This window comes from Carlito syrichta, unplaced genomic scaffold (genome assembly GCF_000164805.1).
Source record: "Carlito syrichta isolate Samal-C Ts95f unplaced genomic scaffold, Tarsius_syrichta-2.0.1 Scaffold314775, whole genome shotgun sequence".
Taxonomy (NCBI): Eukaryota; Metazoa; Chordata; class Mammalia; order Primates; family Tarsiidae; genus Carlito; species Carlito syrichta.
The window spans coordinates 321,716-338,735 of NW_007258871.1; the positions used below are offsets into that span (position 1 = coordinate 321,716).

The following is a 17,020-nucleotide window of genomic DNA, read 5'->3' on the forward strand; positions in this document are numbered from 1 at the left end:
CTGCACTCCAGTCTGGGTGACAGAGTGAGACTCCAACTCAAAAAAAAAAAAAATGAAAGTGGACAATTTGGTGGCCATTAACTGGATTTTGCGACCATCCCCTCTGTCTAATTCTAAAAATGTTTCCTCACCCCAAAAGGAAACACCCCCACCTCATTAAGCAGTCAATCCTCCTCCCTTCTCCCCCCAGCCCTGACACTCTCCAGTCCACCCTCTGTCTCTATGGATTTACACATTCTGGACACTTCTTCCTTTTTTTTGGAGTAGGAGTCTCACTTTGTTGCTCAGGCTAGAATGCAGTGGAATGCTCATGGCCATAGCCTCAACTTGCTGTGCTCAGGCAATCCTTCCACCTCAGCCTTCCAAGTAACTGGAACCACAGGTGTGCACCACCATGCCCGGCTAATTTTCTGATTTATTGTAGAGACAAGGGCTCACCAAATTGCCCAGGCTGGTCTTGAACCCCTGGGCTCAGGCAATCCTCTCGCCTCTGCCTCCCAAAGTGCTGGGATTACAGGCATGAGCCACTGCACCCAGCCACTGCTTTCTCCTTCTCCTCATCCTCCTTCTTCTTTTTCTTTTGAATTGGGGTCTCACTCTATTGTCCAGGTTGGACTGCATTGGCACAGTCACAGTTCACCTCAGCCTCGACTTCCTGGGCTCAGGCAATCCTTCTACCTCAACCTCTTGAATAACTGGGACTACAGGTGCTCACCACCAGTTAATTTTAATTTTTTTTTTTTGTAGAAATGAAGTTTTGCCATGTTGTGCAGGCTAGTCTCGAACTCCTGGACTCAAGCAATCTTCCTGCCTCAGCCTCCCAGAGTGCTGGGATTACAGGTGTGAGGTACCACACCCAGGCACAATCTGGACATTTCATACAAATGAAGTCAGATGGTCTCTGGACATCTGCTGTTTTCACCTCCCAGCATGTGTCCCCTTCTCCTGACTTCCCTTCAATCCCTGTGGCTATTGACCCAAGTCTTGTAAATCAGAGTCCTGGATGAGACTCAACCCCAGCCCAAAACAGCCTCAGGGCTTCTGTTGGAACTGCCCAGCCAGTGGTGAGCTCTCAGCAGAATGGGAGGCTTGAGCTGCTAGCAACCACCTGTGCCACCACAGGGAGTATTGCCAGAATGAACCCACACAGAGGAGAGCAAACACACAGGGAGGCCCAATCCTGTCAATGTCATCTGAGCTTCTGGATCCAGCTCTGCCTGAAGGCGGCTGTCCTTGAAGGACGTTTCACTTTCCAAACCCAATAGCATCCTTCAGCACTTGAGCTACTTGGGACTGGGTTTCTGTAATTTGCAACTAAAAGACTCAATCAAGACTTGTGGGGAAAGATTCCATTTCTCACCAAGGCCGAGGCGAGATTGATTGATTGATAATTGATTGAGTCCAGGGGCTGAAGACCAACCTAAGCAATATAGTGAGACCTTGTCTCTACAAAAAAATTTAAAAATTAGCCAGACTTGGTGGCTCGCACCTGTGATCCCAGCTACTTGGGATACTGAGGCAGAAGGATCGCCTAAGCCCAGGAGGTTGAGGCTGTGGTGAGCCATGATCATGCCACTACACTCCAGCCACAGAGTAAGACCCTAGCTCAAAAAAAAAAATGCAGACTATGGCTGGGCTCAGTGGCTCAGCCTGTAATCCCATGCTTTGGGAGGCTGAGGTGAGTGGATTGTCTGAGCCCGCAGGTTCGAGACCCGCCTGGGCAGTGAGACCTCATCTCTACAATAAATCAAAAAAAAAAAAAATCAGCCGGGCGTGGTAGCGCATGCCTGTAATTCCAGCTACTTGGAAGGCTGAGGCGGAAGGATCGCCAGAGCCCAGCAGGTCGAGGCTGCGGTGGCTGGGAGCGGCCACTGTGCTCCAGTCTGGGTGACAGAGTGAAACTCCAACTCAAAAAAAAAAAAAAAAAAAAAAAAATACACCACACACACACACAAACACACACACACACACACACACACGCACGCACACACAATGCTTTCTCCTGCCTTTGGGTCTGTGCCCTCCTTCCCTCTCCCCAGGGTGCTCTCATCACCCCCATGCGGGCCCCAAACATTTACTCATCCTTTCACACCCGATCCAAGCACGACTCCCAAAAGGCTTCCCTGACTCAGCGCCCTCCTCTCCTCCAGCTGGAAGACAGCCTCCTGGGTCCCCACCACCCTGCATATGGATCACACAGCGCCTGCCAACACGTTGCTTTTCATGGCCTGCCTGCCTGTGCCTCTTGTCAGCCCCCCACATGCCCAGACCGGGACCCTTCAGGGCAAAGTGTATGTCTGACCCGGTGCTGACTAGCACTGCGCTTGGGCTGTAGCAAGACCTTGGTATATGTTTGAATGAAGGAATGAGCAAGATGCCTTGGAATGCTGCTGTAGGCAAAGACCACTTATTTCCTGAGTTTTCCCCCCAAAGACATGGCGTTTAAATACCTGCCAGCAGCTCTCCTCCAGGCGAGAGCCAGACTCCGCCCCGCCCATATCTAAGGATGCCGTCTCTAATACACAGCATCGCTCTTTGCCTCGGCTGAGGTTGGCGAGATTGATGGATTGATGATGGATGGAGTCCAAGGGCTGAAGACCAACCTAGGCAACATAGTGAGCCCTTGTTGGCAGTGGCTCCCAGTGAGACAAAGGACACCAACCGTTGGTGAAGTTGGGGTGAAGGTCTCTCCCCAGCCTGGGTGATCCGACCAGGTCTTCAGACGCCACCCAAAACCTGTCTGATGCCCCGTAGCAGCCATACTCATGTTTTAAAGTGTGAGAGCCCAGAGGCTGTGACACGGGGTCACCTGCCATCACCCCTTCCTCACTGGGCAGTTTTGATCTGGAGACCAGCCAAGAGAGTGATGTCAGGCTCCCACCTGACCATCACCTCTGGATACCAGCTAAGGTGTGGACAAGTGGGGTGGGGCCGGGCTGGGTGACCCAGGATGGCTTGGAAACCAGCTAACAGAGAGGGCCCGAGCCCAAGGACCAAGATTCATAGCTGCTTCAACTCGACAGCAGGCGAGGTCAGTTACGGCTCCTGGATGGACACACTCCCCCACCGGGGCCTCCACAGACTTGTCAGGGAGCAAAGGTCATCTCTCCAGGGAGCCCCGTGGAGCCAGCTACCCTGTTTAACTTCCCTGGTACCGCCATGCCCTCCCCAGTCTATTCATTTGGGGAAGGTGGAGGTGTCTCGCTCATGTATTCATTTAACCAACATGTATCTAGAACCTACGATGAACCAGGCATTCTGCTAGGGAATGTGTGAGGCACAGACGTTTAAGGCAGCTATTCCTCCCCTGGAACGTTACCACCTGGTCTATCCTAGGACTTGGTACAGAAGAACAGACCCCCTTTTCCAGGCTGCATTGGGGGAATCCACCACCAGCTGAGTGCCAGCAGGTCCCGGCTTCTCTCCTGGACTCGGCAGGGCAGACGCTGGTTGGCCAGAAGCCTAGACCCCTAGAAGTGCCATCCCTCCCCCGTCCTCTCGTACAGGCACCCACTCTTCCCACCCTGCCACTGTGCTCCCCTGGGCTCACCCAGTGACCCTCCAAGTTCCCAGCCAGACCCAGCAATCCCAGTGGATGGCCCCAAAAACGTGGCTCCACTCTGAGGCCCCTTTGGGAGTTGTCATCGAAATTGCTTCTCACTGGGCACGGTGGCTTATGCCTGTAATCCCAGCACTTTGGGAGGCAGAGGTGAGAGGATTGCCTGAGCCCAAGGGCAACTTGGCAAAACCTCGTCTCTATAATCAATCAAAAAATTAGCCAGGGTGGTGTGCACCTGTGGTTCCAGCTACTTGGGAGGATGAGGCGGAAGGATCCCTGCGCCCCGCTGGTCAAGGTTGCAGTGGCCATGAGCATGCCACTGCACTCTAGCCTGGGTAACAGAGTAAGACTCTGGCTCAAAAAGAAAAAAGATGAAGGTGCTTCTCAGAGAGTCTTTATTCCAGGAACAGCCTATTCATTTGGGGAAAGTGGAGGTGTCTCACTCAAGTATTCATGTATCCAATTTGTATCCAGATCCTACTATGAACCAGGCACTCTGCCAGGGGTTGTGTGAGGCACAGATTACTTAACGCAGTGCCCACCTTGGACGCGGTAACCACACAGCCAAGTGCTGGGAGAGCACGTTGATCAAATGCTCTGGAAACTGAGCGAGAACAAGGGAGCTGGGAGCCCTCTGGGGATCACCCTCCTTTGTTTTGTTTATGGGACAGTAACTTACAGAATACTCTGTACCAGGCTGTTTTGTTGTGGTCAGGTCGACACAAGCTTACCCCCAAAGTCTGAGGAAGCTAAGAGATCCAAGGAAGAGGCTGATGTACCCAGTTTCTCAGAAAGAAACACTTCAGAGTCGTACCGCAGACCCCACAGTCTCGGGGGACCGCGAGCCTAGACGGTGGATCCCACACCATGACCCGGCAGATCCAGGGACGTAGTCCACAGGGTAGGTAAGTGTAGGGGGGGAAGGCAAGAAGGTCACGTGGAATAGTAGATAAAACAGAAACCTCAGAGACTCATCAGAAGTCAGCCTGGCAAATCCGCCCAAGATGGAGCCACTTCAGCCTCCACACAGGTGCCGTTCCCAGGACATCGATGTTGGGACTCCAGCTCTCTGGTTCCAGGGCCCTGCTCCCAGCCACTGCCAAGGCTGCCTCTGCTGACGGCGACGCTCTCGCTGGGCAAGGGCAGCCCAGCTCAAGCCAGCCGCTCAGCCACCTGGGGAGTCAGCACTCCCCCTCAGCCAGCCAGTCCTGACTCCAAGGAGCATGCCAAAGACCCTGGGCCTGCCCTGCTCTTCCAGCCAACCCTGAGGTCAGAGATCAGCTGAGAGCCAGGCTCGGTGGCTCAGCCTGTAATCCCGCGCCTTTGGGAGGCTGAGGTGAGTGGATTGCCTGAGCCCGCGGGTTCGAGACCCGCCTGGGCAGCGAGACCTCATTTCTACAATAAATCAAAAAATCAGCCGGGTGTGGTAGGGTGCGCCTGTAATTTCGGCTACTCGGAAGGCTGAGGCGGAAGGATCGCCGGAGCCCAGCAGGTCGTGGCTGCGGTGGCTGGGAGCGGCCACTGCACTCCAGTCTGGGTGACAGAGTGAGACTCCAACTCAAAAAAAAAAAGAGATCAGCTGAGCCAAGGAATACCAGGAGGAGCCACAGAGTGCCAGGGGGAGCCACGGACTCCAGGCCGGACAGCTCATTCTCTGTTCACAAGCCTTCGGGTGAACTTCAAGGGCCACACAAGTCCCTGCAGGGGACCAATCGGAAGTGGCCTCTCTCCTCAGAAATGCAGAAATGGCCTTGAGCGGACAGTTTGTTCCTGAAGGAAAAAGCAAATCAGTGAAACACGACTCTGGGTAAAGGACGCTCTCGTTCTGACAGGGAGAAGGATGCCCTCACAAGCAGGCCACGCTTCTGCAAGAGCAAGGCTCACACTCCTCCTGGCCTGAAGCACCGTGTGGTCATGTCATAAAGGCCATGCCAGGGAGAACATTCCAGGCTGGCTCCACACGGCCAGAGGGTTTGGGAGCAAGTAGTCATGCGGGAGGCGCTCAGCAGGGCCTGGCCTCAGAGGTCATGGCCTGCTCCCAGGAGGTCGAGGCTACAGTGAGCCAAGAAAGTGCCACTGCACAATAGCCTGGGTGCCAGAGTGAGACCCTGACTCTAAACAAAACAAAACAAAAAAAATATATATACATATATTATATATATAATCACAAAGTCCCCATACTTCTTCTGTAAAGGATTAGATAGTTTGAACTTTTCACTTCATAGGTCATACAATCTGTGTTGCAAGGATTTTGCTCAGCCATTAGATAGTGAAAAAGCCGATACTTCATGAATACATGAGGCCTTATCCCAATCAAATTGTAGGTATGGGCGGGGTGCGGTGGTTCAGGCTGGTAATTCCAGCACTTTAGGAGGCTGAGGCAGAAGCACTGGGCAACAGAGCAAGACCTCATCTCAACAAAAAAATTTAAAAATCAGCCAGGCATGGTGGTTCGTGCCTGTAGTCCCAGCTACTTAGGAGGCTGAGGTGGGAGGATCACTTCAGTCCAAGAGTTTGAGACTGCAGCAAGCTGTGATCATGCCACTGCACTCCAGCCTGGGCAGCTGAGACACCAACTCAAAAAATTAAATATTTGGCATCCAGCAAAATATTTTTAAAATTCATATCATTGTCTGAGCCCAGGGCTTCAAGACCAGTCTGGACAACTTTGCAAGACCTCGTCTCTACAATAGATTAGAAAAAGAAATTAGCTGGGCATGGTGGCACACGCCTGTAGTTCCAGCTACTTGGAAGGCTGAGTCAGAAGGATCGTCTGAGCCCAGCAGGTAGAGGCTGCGGTGGTCATGAGCATGCACAGAACTCAAGCATGGCTGACAGAGTGAGACTCCAACTTAAAAAAGAAAAGAGAAAAAGAATTCATATCATTTTGGGATATCATGAACTATTATTCTTTTTTATTTTTTCCCCCTAGTCATTAGCAAAAGTAAAAACCATCCTTGGTTGAATGCAGTGGCTCACACCTGGGGGAGGCCAAGGCAAGAGGATTGCCTGAGCCCAGAGGTTTGAGACCAGCCTGGGCAACTTGGCAAGACCTCAGCTCTACAATAAATAAAAAAAATTAGTCTGGCATGGTGGTATGCACCTGTGTTTTCAGCTACTCAGGAGGCTGAGGCCGAAGGATTATCTGAGCCCAGCAGATCAAGGCTGCAGTGGTCATGAGCACGCCACTACACTCTAACTTGGGTAGCAGAGTGAGATTCCAACTAAAAAAATAAATAAAAAACCATCCTTTGCTTGAAGTTTATACAAAAACAGAAAGTGACTGGGCACAGTGGCTCAAGCCTATAATGCCAGCAATTTGGGAGGCCGAAGCGAGAGGACTGCCTAAGCCCGCAAGTTCGAGACCAGCCCCGGCAACTTGTCGAGACCTTGTCTCTACCAGAAATCAAAAGATAAGCCGGGCATGGTAGCACGCACCTGTATTTCCAGCTACTTGGAAGGCTGAGGAGGAAGGATCACCTGAGCCTGGTTGAAGCTGTGGTGGCCATGAGCATGCCACTGCACTCCAGCCTGGACGATGGAGTGAGACTCCAACTCAAAAAAAAACAAACAGAAAGTGCGCCAGATCTGGCCTGCACACTGTAGTTTGCTGACCCAGGATACAGTGGCCACAATTCTCGGGATCAAACCCAAATACAAGGCTCCCCGTGGTCGGCCCATCAGGGATCCCCTGCCTCCTTGCCATGGACCTTCATCTAACAACAGCAGTCCCCAGCTCATGCCTCTCTTATGGGTTCTTCAGGAATATTCTTCCTCCTCCTTTTCCAACACAGGCCTGTTTTTTGAGACAGTTCAATCATCTCCAGCTCTGGGAACCATTTCCTGATACACAGGAGGGTTCGGACGCTCTTCTCTTTCCTGCCCAAGCCCCCATAACTAGGCCCTCAGGATGCCTGTCACCAAGTCTGTTGTTCCTCTCTCTGTGGTTTTTTCCTTGGTCTCCTTCACCAGCCTGGAAGCTTGCAGAGGGTAGGGCATGGGTCTTCCAGTTCCTTGTGTCTCCACAGTGCTTGGAACATGGTGGATGCTCTATAAATGCTTGTTGGGAATCTTTTTTTTTTTTTTTTTTTTTTTTTTTAGTTGGAGTCTCACTTTGTCACCCAAACTGGAGTGCAGGTGGCGGCTCCCGGCCACCGCAGCCTCGACCTGCTGGGCTCCGGTGATCCTTCCGCCTCAACCTTCTGAGTAGCAGGAACTACAGGCGCACGCTACCACGCCCAGCTAATTTTTTTTTTATTTATTGTAGAGATGAGGTCTCGCCAAGTTGCCCAGGTGGGTCTCGAACCCGTGGGCTCTGTCAATCCATTCACCTCGGCCTCCCAAAGCACAGGATTCCAGGCTGAGCCACGGAGCCCGGCTGAGAATCATTTGACCATTCCAAAGCCGCGTCCTCCTTCTCCTCCTCCTCCTCCTCCTCCTCCTCCTCCTCCCCTCCTGAGTTTCCCAACCTGTAAGACTGGCCATCCCCATAGATCAGGCCCAATCTTTATAATTTGAGATTGGGGTCTCACTATGTTGCCCAGGCTGCTCTTAAACTCCTGGACTCAAAGTGATCCTCCCGCCTCAGCCTCCCAAAGTGCTGGGATGACAGACGTGAGCCACCAAGCCCAGCCCAGAATCTCGTATCTCCATCCACCATCACATCTTATGTGAGCTCTCCCCCGCGACATCTCCAGGCTTTAACACCAGTTATGTAGTGACAACTCCCAAATATCTATCTCCGGTCCCAACATTTCCCATGAACCCCAGATCTGGACCGTTTCTGCCCAGTCTTTTTTCTTTTCTTTTTTTTTTTCTGCAAAGGCTTTATTGGGGGGACAGGGCGGAGCTCAGTCCTTCTTGGCTGCCGCCTTCCTCATGGCAGCCAGGACATTGCTCAGCTCCTCCTGCTTCCTCTTGGTGGGGATGCACGTCCCCACCCATTTCTTTTTTTTTGAGTTGGAGTCTCACTCTGTCACCTAGACTGGAGAGCAGTGGCCACTCCCGGCCACCGTAGCCTCGACCTGCTGGGCTCCGGCGATCCTTCCGCCTCAGCCTTCCAAGTAGCTGGAACTACAGGCGCGCGCTACCATGCCCGGCTAGTTTTTGATTTATTGTAGAGATGAGGTCTCGCCAAGTTGCCCAGATGGGTCTGGAACCCGCGGGCTCAGGCAATCCAATCACCTCGGCCTCCCAAAGTGCTGGGATTACAGGCTGAGCCACCGAGCCCGGCTCCCACCCATTTCTTGATGAACTTGAGTGCCTGCTTGTCCTTGGAGAACTTGAGCAGCTCCATGGCACACCGCTCACATGGAGCAAAGTCGCACACCTCTCGGGTCGTGTCCCACACAAACTTGGCGTGCTAGGTCAGGCGTCTGCAGCCGGCGGCAGTGCCTCAGCTCACTCATGTTCTTGGTCTCCTTGTGGCCCTAGTTGAGGCCCACAGCCATGGGGTGGCGTAGGGCCATGGTTGCTGCTTGCCAATGGCTGCCACAGTGGAAGGCTCTGCCCATTCTTTTTTTTTTTTTTTTTTGAGTTGGAGTCTCACTCTGTCGCCCAGACTGGAGTGCAGTAGCCTCTCCCGACCACCGCAGCCTCGACCTGCTGGGCTCCGGCGATCCTTCCGCCTCAGCCTTCCGAGTAGCCGGAATTACAGGCATGCGCTACCACACCCGGCTGATTTTTTTATTTATTGTAGAGATGAGGTCTTGCTGCCCAGGCGGGTCTCGAACTCGCGGGCTCAGGCAATCCACTCACCTCAGCCTCCCAAAGGCACGGGATTACAGGCTGAGCCACTGAGCCCAGCTTTTTTTTTTTTTTTTAAGTCATATTCTCTGTCTGTAACCCAGGCTGGAGTGCAGTGGCACACTCACAGCCACCGCAACCTTGACCTGCTGGGCTCAGGCGATCCTTCCACCTCAGCCTTCCAAAAAGCTGGAGCTACAGTCACGCATCACCACGCCCAGCTAATTTTTTTATTTACTGCAGAGACAAGGGCTCACCATGTTGCCCATGCTGGTCTCGAACCCACAGGTTCGGGCAATCTCTCCCCTCTGCCTCCCAAAGTGCTGGGATTACAGGTGTGAGCCACTGCGTCTGGCTGGCTCTGCCCATTCTTAAGGTTGGCTTTAGCTCGAAACAATGAACAGATTTAAAAGACAGTAAACGCGAAGTGGTCTTGTAAATAGATGGGGCAAGTCAGAAATGTTGGGGCATCGTGGCCCCATGGGACAGAGGAATCACAGAAGTGAAAGAAACTGGCCCAAAAGAAGCCAGTCAAATGTTGGCTTGGCTTAGACTAGAGGCCAGAAGCCCACAGGCTCGAGATCATGCCCCTTGCATTTGGTCCCTCGTGCGCCCTCCTCCCCCTGGTGGGATAAAGATGGTCTCCGATGATCCCCCCATCTGCTATGAGACTCTCCCGGAAGGAGCCGAGTGTCGGCCCGCTGGTCCGCTCTGCCGAACGTTCCTCCCAGCCCATGTGCTTGGCCAGAGCCCCGACCACAGGCCAGAAGACCTGGCCACAGACTCACACGGACTCGTGAAAGAGGCAGAGAGCCTGGAGATGAAGCGTCCAGGTTGGGGAGGGGGTGGTCACTCCCAAAAGAACAGCTCGAGACCTTGATCTTGTCAAGCGGTTACGCTATCAACCTGCTCCCGGCCCTTGGAGGGCCATGATTCCCCCAAGCAGGCTTTCTGCCCAGAAGGCGTCTTGAGCCTCAGGCCATCACTTCCTTTTCATAACCGCACTTCGTTCCTCCTCCTCTCATCCTCCCAGACGTTCCCGCCGCTCCTTCCGTCTGGGACCCTTGACGCCAGCCAGCAGGAGGCCACGTCTCCCCAAAATCTGCCCCCCGGCCAAGCTATCGGCTCATCCCGCCTCCTAACCTGGCCCTGTGCCCTCCATCCCTTTCACTGCCTGTCCTCACAATTCCCTCCAAAGTGGTCGGTGAACTCTGCATGGGAAGACCCCAAAGAAGGCTCCCCTGATACGAAACATCCTCCTATTTCCAAGGGGGCTTTTTTGAGCAAGTACTTTCCAACCGAAGTCCAGACTCGATTTTGGCCACTCACGGATTTCTGCTCTTTCTGAATCCGGTATGAGTCTTCTCCCCTCTGCCTGCTCTGTGCCCTCTCTGGATCCTCTCAGCCAGGCTGCAAGAGGAGATGGTTGCACATTATGATCTGTTTCTGCTTTGAGCACATTCCAACCCAAAAGCAGAGCCAGGAGCCCTGTGGGTAATGTTGGAGCCCTGGGCCTGTCCCCACCCCCTCTTCCGGTCACTCCAGCATCCTAGGGCTCCTGTAAATGTCACTGGAGCATCTAATATGTACCAGGTACTGCTGGAGAGCTGTGCCACCTGATCTCATTTCATAAAATATAAAAACATCCATTCCAGGTTTTATGATTTCCATTGTGGGGAAGTGAACACCAGGCTCAGGTGGGTACAGGCCTAACCCATCCTTGGAATACCCACACTCCCTCGGTGCTTGGGCCTGGTCCACACGGGACACAACAGAGTCGGTCTTCCAGTAATGAGGGTTTACATGCCAATCACTGCTATCACCGACAGTGACCAACCCATGGTCTTCTGGTCTCTGGTCGAAGCTGAGCAAATCAGACTCCAACCAGAAAAGGCATCTGTCTTCTTCTCCAGCAGTTACATCATATCACTGGTTCTTTTTGAGGTAAGAATGAAGGAAAACTCCAAATTCTGGTACAGAGCTTCTCAGCCCACACTTAGGCAATTTGTGCTTTGTTCTTCCAGGGGGAATTTTACATTATCCCTTTAAAATTAAACAGAAGCTGGGCGTGCTGGTTCACACCTATAATCCCAGCACTTTGGGAGGCCGATGGGTGGATGGCTTGAACCCAGGAATTCGAGACCAGCCTGGGCAATATAGCAAGCCCTCATCTCTACAAAAATAAAAACAATTAGCTAGGTATGATAGTGTGCACCTGTAGTGCCAGCTATTCGGGAGGCTGAGACGGGAGGGTCCCCTGAGCCCAGGAGGTTGAGGCTGCAATGAGCCATGATGGCATCAGTGCTTTCCAGCCTGGGTGACAGAGTGAGACCCAACTCAAAAATAATGAATAAATATTAAAAATAAACAGGTCACCAGGTGTGGTGGCTCACACCAGTAATCCCAGCACTTTGAGAAGCAGAGGCGACAGGACTGCCTGAGCCCAGGGGTTCGGGATCAGCCTGGGCAACTTGGCGAGACCTCTTCTCTGCAATAAATTAAAAAATTAGCCAGGCGTTGTGATACGTGCCTGTAGTTCCAGCTACTTAGAAGGCTGAGGCGGAAGGCTCACCGGAGCCCAGCAGGTTGAGGCTGCAGTGGCCATGAGCGTGCCACTGCACTCTAGCCTGTGTGACAGAGTGAGACGCTGACTCAAAAAAGTAAACAAATAAATACACAGGTCCAATAAAAACATGTACACAGTGTACACAGCAGCACTATTCCACCAAAAGGTGGAAACAGCACAGACGTCTGTCAACTCATGAATGGATAACGAAAATGTGGGCTGGCCACACAAGGGATTATTATTCAGCAGTGAAAAGGAATAACGTTCCAACACACAATGCTACAATGTGGATGAACCTCAAAAACATTTTTTTAAGGAAAACAAAAGAATATTCATGGAATTGAATCTTATTTCTCCCAGGAGATAATAGTCATACAGATGGTTTTAGGAGGGTTTTAGGGCATATCTAGAGTGACAGTCACTCGTCAGAGGTAGGATGAGTACTCCTAGACCTGGAGGTTCTGCCAGGTGCTCACATTTTACCTTTGCTGTGCAGTGGATCAGCATCTGGGGATGCCTCCAGGTGGGGAAACTCAGCACCTGGGCTGCAGGAGTGAGAGCACCCTCGTCTCTATCCAATGAAAATCATCTCTCTCTCTGCCAGTGTGGTCTTTCTGTCTGTTGTAGCAGGCATATGCTTTGCTTTCTTCCCTTCCTAGTCTCCCCATTCTGGCCCCTAGGGATTCTGAACGTCGACTGCCTTGGAGTCGACTTCTTATACCGTTGCAATGGATGTTCCCAGGTGGTGTCTTTTCTTTTACTTTTTTTTTGAGTTGGAATCTTACTCTGTCGCCCAGGCTGGAGTGCGGTGGCATGCTCATAATCACCCCAGTGTCAACCTGCTGGACTCTGGTGATCTTTCCGCCTCAGCCTTCCAGTAGCTGGAACTATAGGCGCATGCTACCACGCCCAGCTAATTTTTTATTTATTGTAGAGATGAGGTCTCGCCAAGTTTCCCAGGCAGGTCTCGAACCCGCGGGCTCAGGCAATCCACTCACCTCAGCCACCCAAAGTGCGGGATTACAGGCTGAGCCACCAAGCCTGGCTCGAAAACATTCTTATAAGGGAGAGAGCCCAGAAGCCCAGACACCAAAGGACATAGAGGGTCTGATTCCATCTATACAAAATGTCCAGAATGGGCAAATCCATAGACACAGAAAGCAGATCAATTGCCAGGAGTGGAGGGAGGGGAATGGGACGTGATTGCTTAATGGGGATGGGGTTTCCTTTTGGGAAAAAGGTCTGGAACTAGGTACGGGTGGTTGCATGACATTGTGAATGAACTCAATGCCACTGAATTGTACACTTTAAAATGATTACAGTAGGCAGGGACACGGGAACAGCAGCAGAGAAAGGCAAAAAAAAAAAAAAAAAAAAAAGATTACAGTGGACCAGGCATGGTGGTTCATGCCTGTAATCTCAGCACTTTCAGAGGCCAAGGTGGGAAGATTGCTTGAGCACAGGGGTGTGAGACCAGACTAGGCAGCATAGCAAGACTTGGGTGTAGCGGGAACGGGGGACCAGGTCTGAGGACCGAGCCCTGGACCCATGCCATCTGACACTATCTACAGGTAGCTAATGTGGGAATGGATTGGAGGACACCCGCTTGGAGTAGCTGAGACTACAGGCACCCGCCACCACATCCTACTAATTTTTTGATGTTTTTGTAGAGATGCATTCTCACTATGCTGCCCAGGCTGGTCTCAAACTTCTGGGTTTAAGCGATCCTCCCACCTCAGCCTCCCAAAATGCTGGGGTTATAGTCATGAGCCACTGTGCCCAGTCATATTCTGGTTTTGTACATGTTTAAATTTTTTCATAATAAAAAAATAAAACACTATTTTTTAAAGTTTTTATAGACAATGTTGAAAATATAGAAGGGTTTGAGGAATGTACCAAGCATCTTCAACACCACCACATGGGACAGCCACGGATAGTGGGATTGGCTGCACTCTCCTCCCAGTCTTTTCCACACAGAAATGCGAATCTTGTTTTTAAAAACTGTTTTATGACATTTTCTTTTTATTTATTTATTTTTATTTTTATTTTCTTTGAGTTGGAGCCTCACTCTGTCACCCAGACTGAAGTGCAGTGGCACACTACCGGCCACTGCAGCCTCAACCTGCTGGGCTCTGGCGATCTTTCCACCTCAGCCTTCCAGGTAGCTGGAATTACAGGCATGCGCTACCACACCCGGCTAATTTTTGATTTATTGTAAAGATGAGGTCTTACCAACTTGCCCAGGCGGGTCTCAAACCCATGGGCTCAGGCAATCCACTCACCTCGGCCTCCCAAAGTGCTGGGATTACAGGCTGAGCCACCAAGCCCGGCTTGTTTTATGACACTTTCTATGCACATAATATAAAATTTGCCATCTTAATATTTCTTTTTTTTTTTTTTTGAGTCGGAGTCTCACTCTGTCACCCAGGCTAGAAGGCAGTGGCATGCTCACGGCCACTGCAGTGTCGACCTGCTGGGCTCAGGCGATCCTTCTGCCTCAGCCTTCCACAGCTTGGTAGTTTTTTTTTTTTGAGTCGGAGTCTCACTCTGTCGCCCAGACTGGAGTGCAGTGGCTGCTCCCGGCCACCGCAGCCTCGACCTGCTGGGCTCCGGTGATCCTTCCGCCTCAGCCTTCTAAGTAGCCGGAATTACAGGCACGCGCTACCATACCCGGCTAATTTTTTGATTTTATTGTAGAGATGAGGTCTCGCCTGCCCAGGTGGATCTCGAACCCACGGGCTCAGGCAATCCACTCACCTCAGCCTCCCAAAGGCGCGGGATTACAGGCTGAGCCACCGAGCCCGGCTCATCTTGGTCATTTTTAAGTGATGCCAGCCTCACTGGCTTGAGCACAGGGAGAAAGGAGTCGCCAGGGGCAAGGGTGGGGCAGTCTGAGAGGAGCAGGTTCGCACCAGGAAGCAGTTTTGCAGCAGTTAGGTCTGAGCTTCCCCACGGCCTTCCCTGTCGAGGCTGAGGAGGCAGCCAGATGTGGAGTCTGCACTAATGGGACCGTTCAGGTGGGTCGATGACTGGTACTTACAGCCTGAGACCCGCCAGGATCACCTGGGAGGGAGCGTGGCCAGCAAGCAAGGGGTCCAAGGACCGGCCCTCAGGCCAGAGCATCAGCAAGCTGGGGGCAGTGGAGAAACTGGCAGGGAGGCGGGTGGAGACCCAGGAGCCAGGGAAGGACGGGGAAGCAGAGGTGCACGTGAGTGTAAGCCAAGTGGGACCAGGGCTGAGCCAAGATCACTGGTGAGCTTGGCCAGGCGACTTCCATGGGCACACAGCTGCCAGGGAACTCTGGGTCCTGCTCTTCCCTCCGTTCTAGGATGCATCCTCCATGTCCCGCCCGGCTCCCTGGCTGACAGATGGCACCTCCTTTCTGACTCATTTTTTCCTCACCATTTTGCCATTCCAGATGTATAATTCACTAGCTTTTAGCACATTCACAAAGTTGTGCAGCCATCACCACGATCTAATTCCAGAACATTTTCATCACTGAAAAAAACCCTATACAACACTCATTCCCACCTCCCACTTCCCCAGGCCCTGCCCTGGCAACCACGAGCCCACTTTCTGTCCTTACGAATTTGCCTGCTCTGGATTTTTCCGATAAATGGAATCCTCCATCATATGGCCTTTGGTGTCTGGCTTCTTTCACTTAACATGTTTTCAAGGTTCATCCACGTGTCAGTCTTTTGTTCCTTGTTTGTTTGTTTGTTTTGTTTTGTTTTGAGTCGGAGTCTCACTCTGTTGCCCAGGCTAGAATGCAATGGCACACTCACAGCCACGGCAGCCTCAACCTGCTGGGCTCAGGCGATCCTTCCACCTCAGCCTTCCAAGGAGCTGGAACCACAGGCATGTGCTACCATGCCTGGCTAATTTTTTGAGTTATTCTAGAGATGAGGTCTCACCACATTGCCCAGGCTGGCCTCGAACCCCTGAGTTCAGGCAATCCTCTTGTCTCTGCCGCTCAAAGTACTGCTCTTTGTTCCTTTTTATAGCTGAGTAGTATTTCCTTGTATGGATTTTTTTAGAATCTACACATTTTATTTATTCATTGACATTGGGGCCACGATGAATAATGTGACTTTTTTTTTGAGTCTGGATCTCACTCTATGGCCCAGGCTGGAGAGCAGTGGTGTGACTCTGGCTCGCTGCAGCCTCAGCTTCCTGGATTCAAGCGATCCTCCTATCTCAGCCTCCTGCAGTTTATTTTTGAAGTGATTTAAAAATTCTAAAATTGACAGAAGTACGAGTGACAATTTCACGTACCTGTGGATGTACTAAAAAATCATTGAATTTTACACTTTCAGTGGGGGAATTATATGACGTGAGACTCAGTAAAACTGTTAAACACACCCACAAGGGAGGCTGAGGAAACGCTGGTCCAGAAACCAAAGAAATCAGTTTTTGCAAGAGACACTCAGGTAAAACAGCAGGAAGCCCAACTCCCCTCATCTGTCCATTTCAGCGACATCCCTGCGATCTTGACCTCGCACATGTCCCATGAGGTTTGCATGAAAATGCCCCCCCACGTAGGAATCTGAAATCTCAGCAGATCTCAGAGAGGGTCCCCGAGGACTAGGCATGGGCCGGACCAGCCCCAGTCCTGGGTGGAATAGTTTGGTCTTGGGCGCCCCCTGGCGGACGCTGAGCCACTAAAATTGGGCGTCTGCAGGTGGCTGGGCCAGTCTCGCCTTGGCGGTGCTTCCTCCCTCCCCGTCCACGGAGCACCTTTCCGTAACCTGGGACCCTTTATACCCAATTTAGGTCAGTCCTATTCCCTGTGCGATACTTTTTCAATTATCAAAAACGAGGCCAGGTGCGATGGCTCATGCCTGTGATCCCAGCACTTTGGGAGGCCAAGGTGGGAGGCTGGCTTGAGCCCAGGAGTTCAAGACCAACCTGGACAACAAAGCGGGACTAATCTCTACAATAAAAAGAACAGCAAGCCAGGCATTGTGGTGTGTGACCGCTGTCCCAGTTACTCGGGAGGCTGAGGTGAAAGGATCACCCGAACCCAGGAGGTCAAGACCGCAATGAGCTGTGATTGTGCCACTGCACTCCAGCCTGAACAACAGACGAGACTCTGATTTTTTCTTTTTTTTTTTTTTTGAGTTGGAGTCTCAACCTGTCACCCAGACTGG

General features: G+C 51.8%; 1 pseudogene; it reads right to left on the bottom strand.

Moving 5' to 3' along the window:
* Positions 1-8,409: 8,409 nt before the first annotated feature.
* LOC103274439 lies at positions 8,410-9,027 on the bottom strand (annotated as a pseudogene).
* Between the last annotated feature and the right edge of the window lie 7,993 nt (positions 9,028-17,020).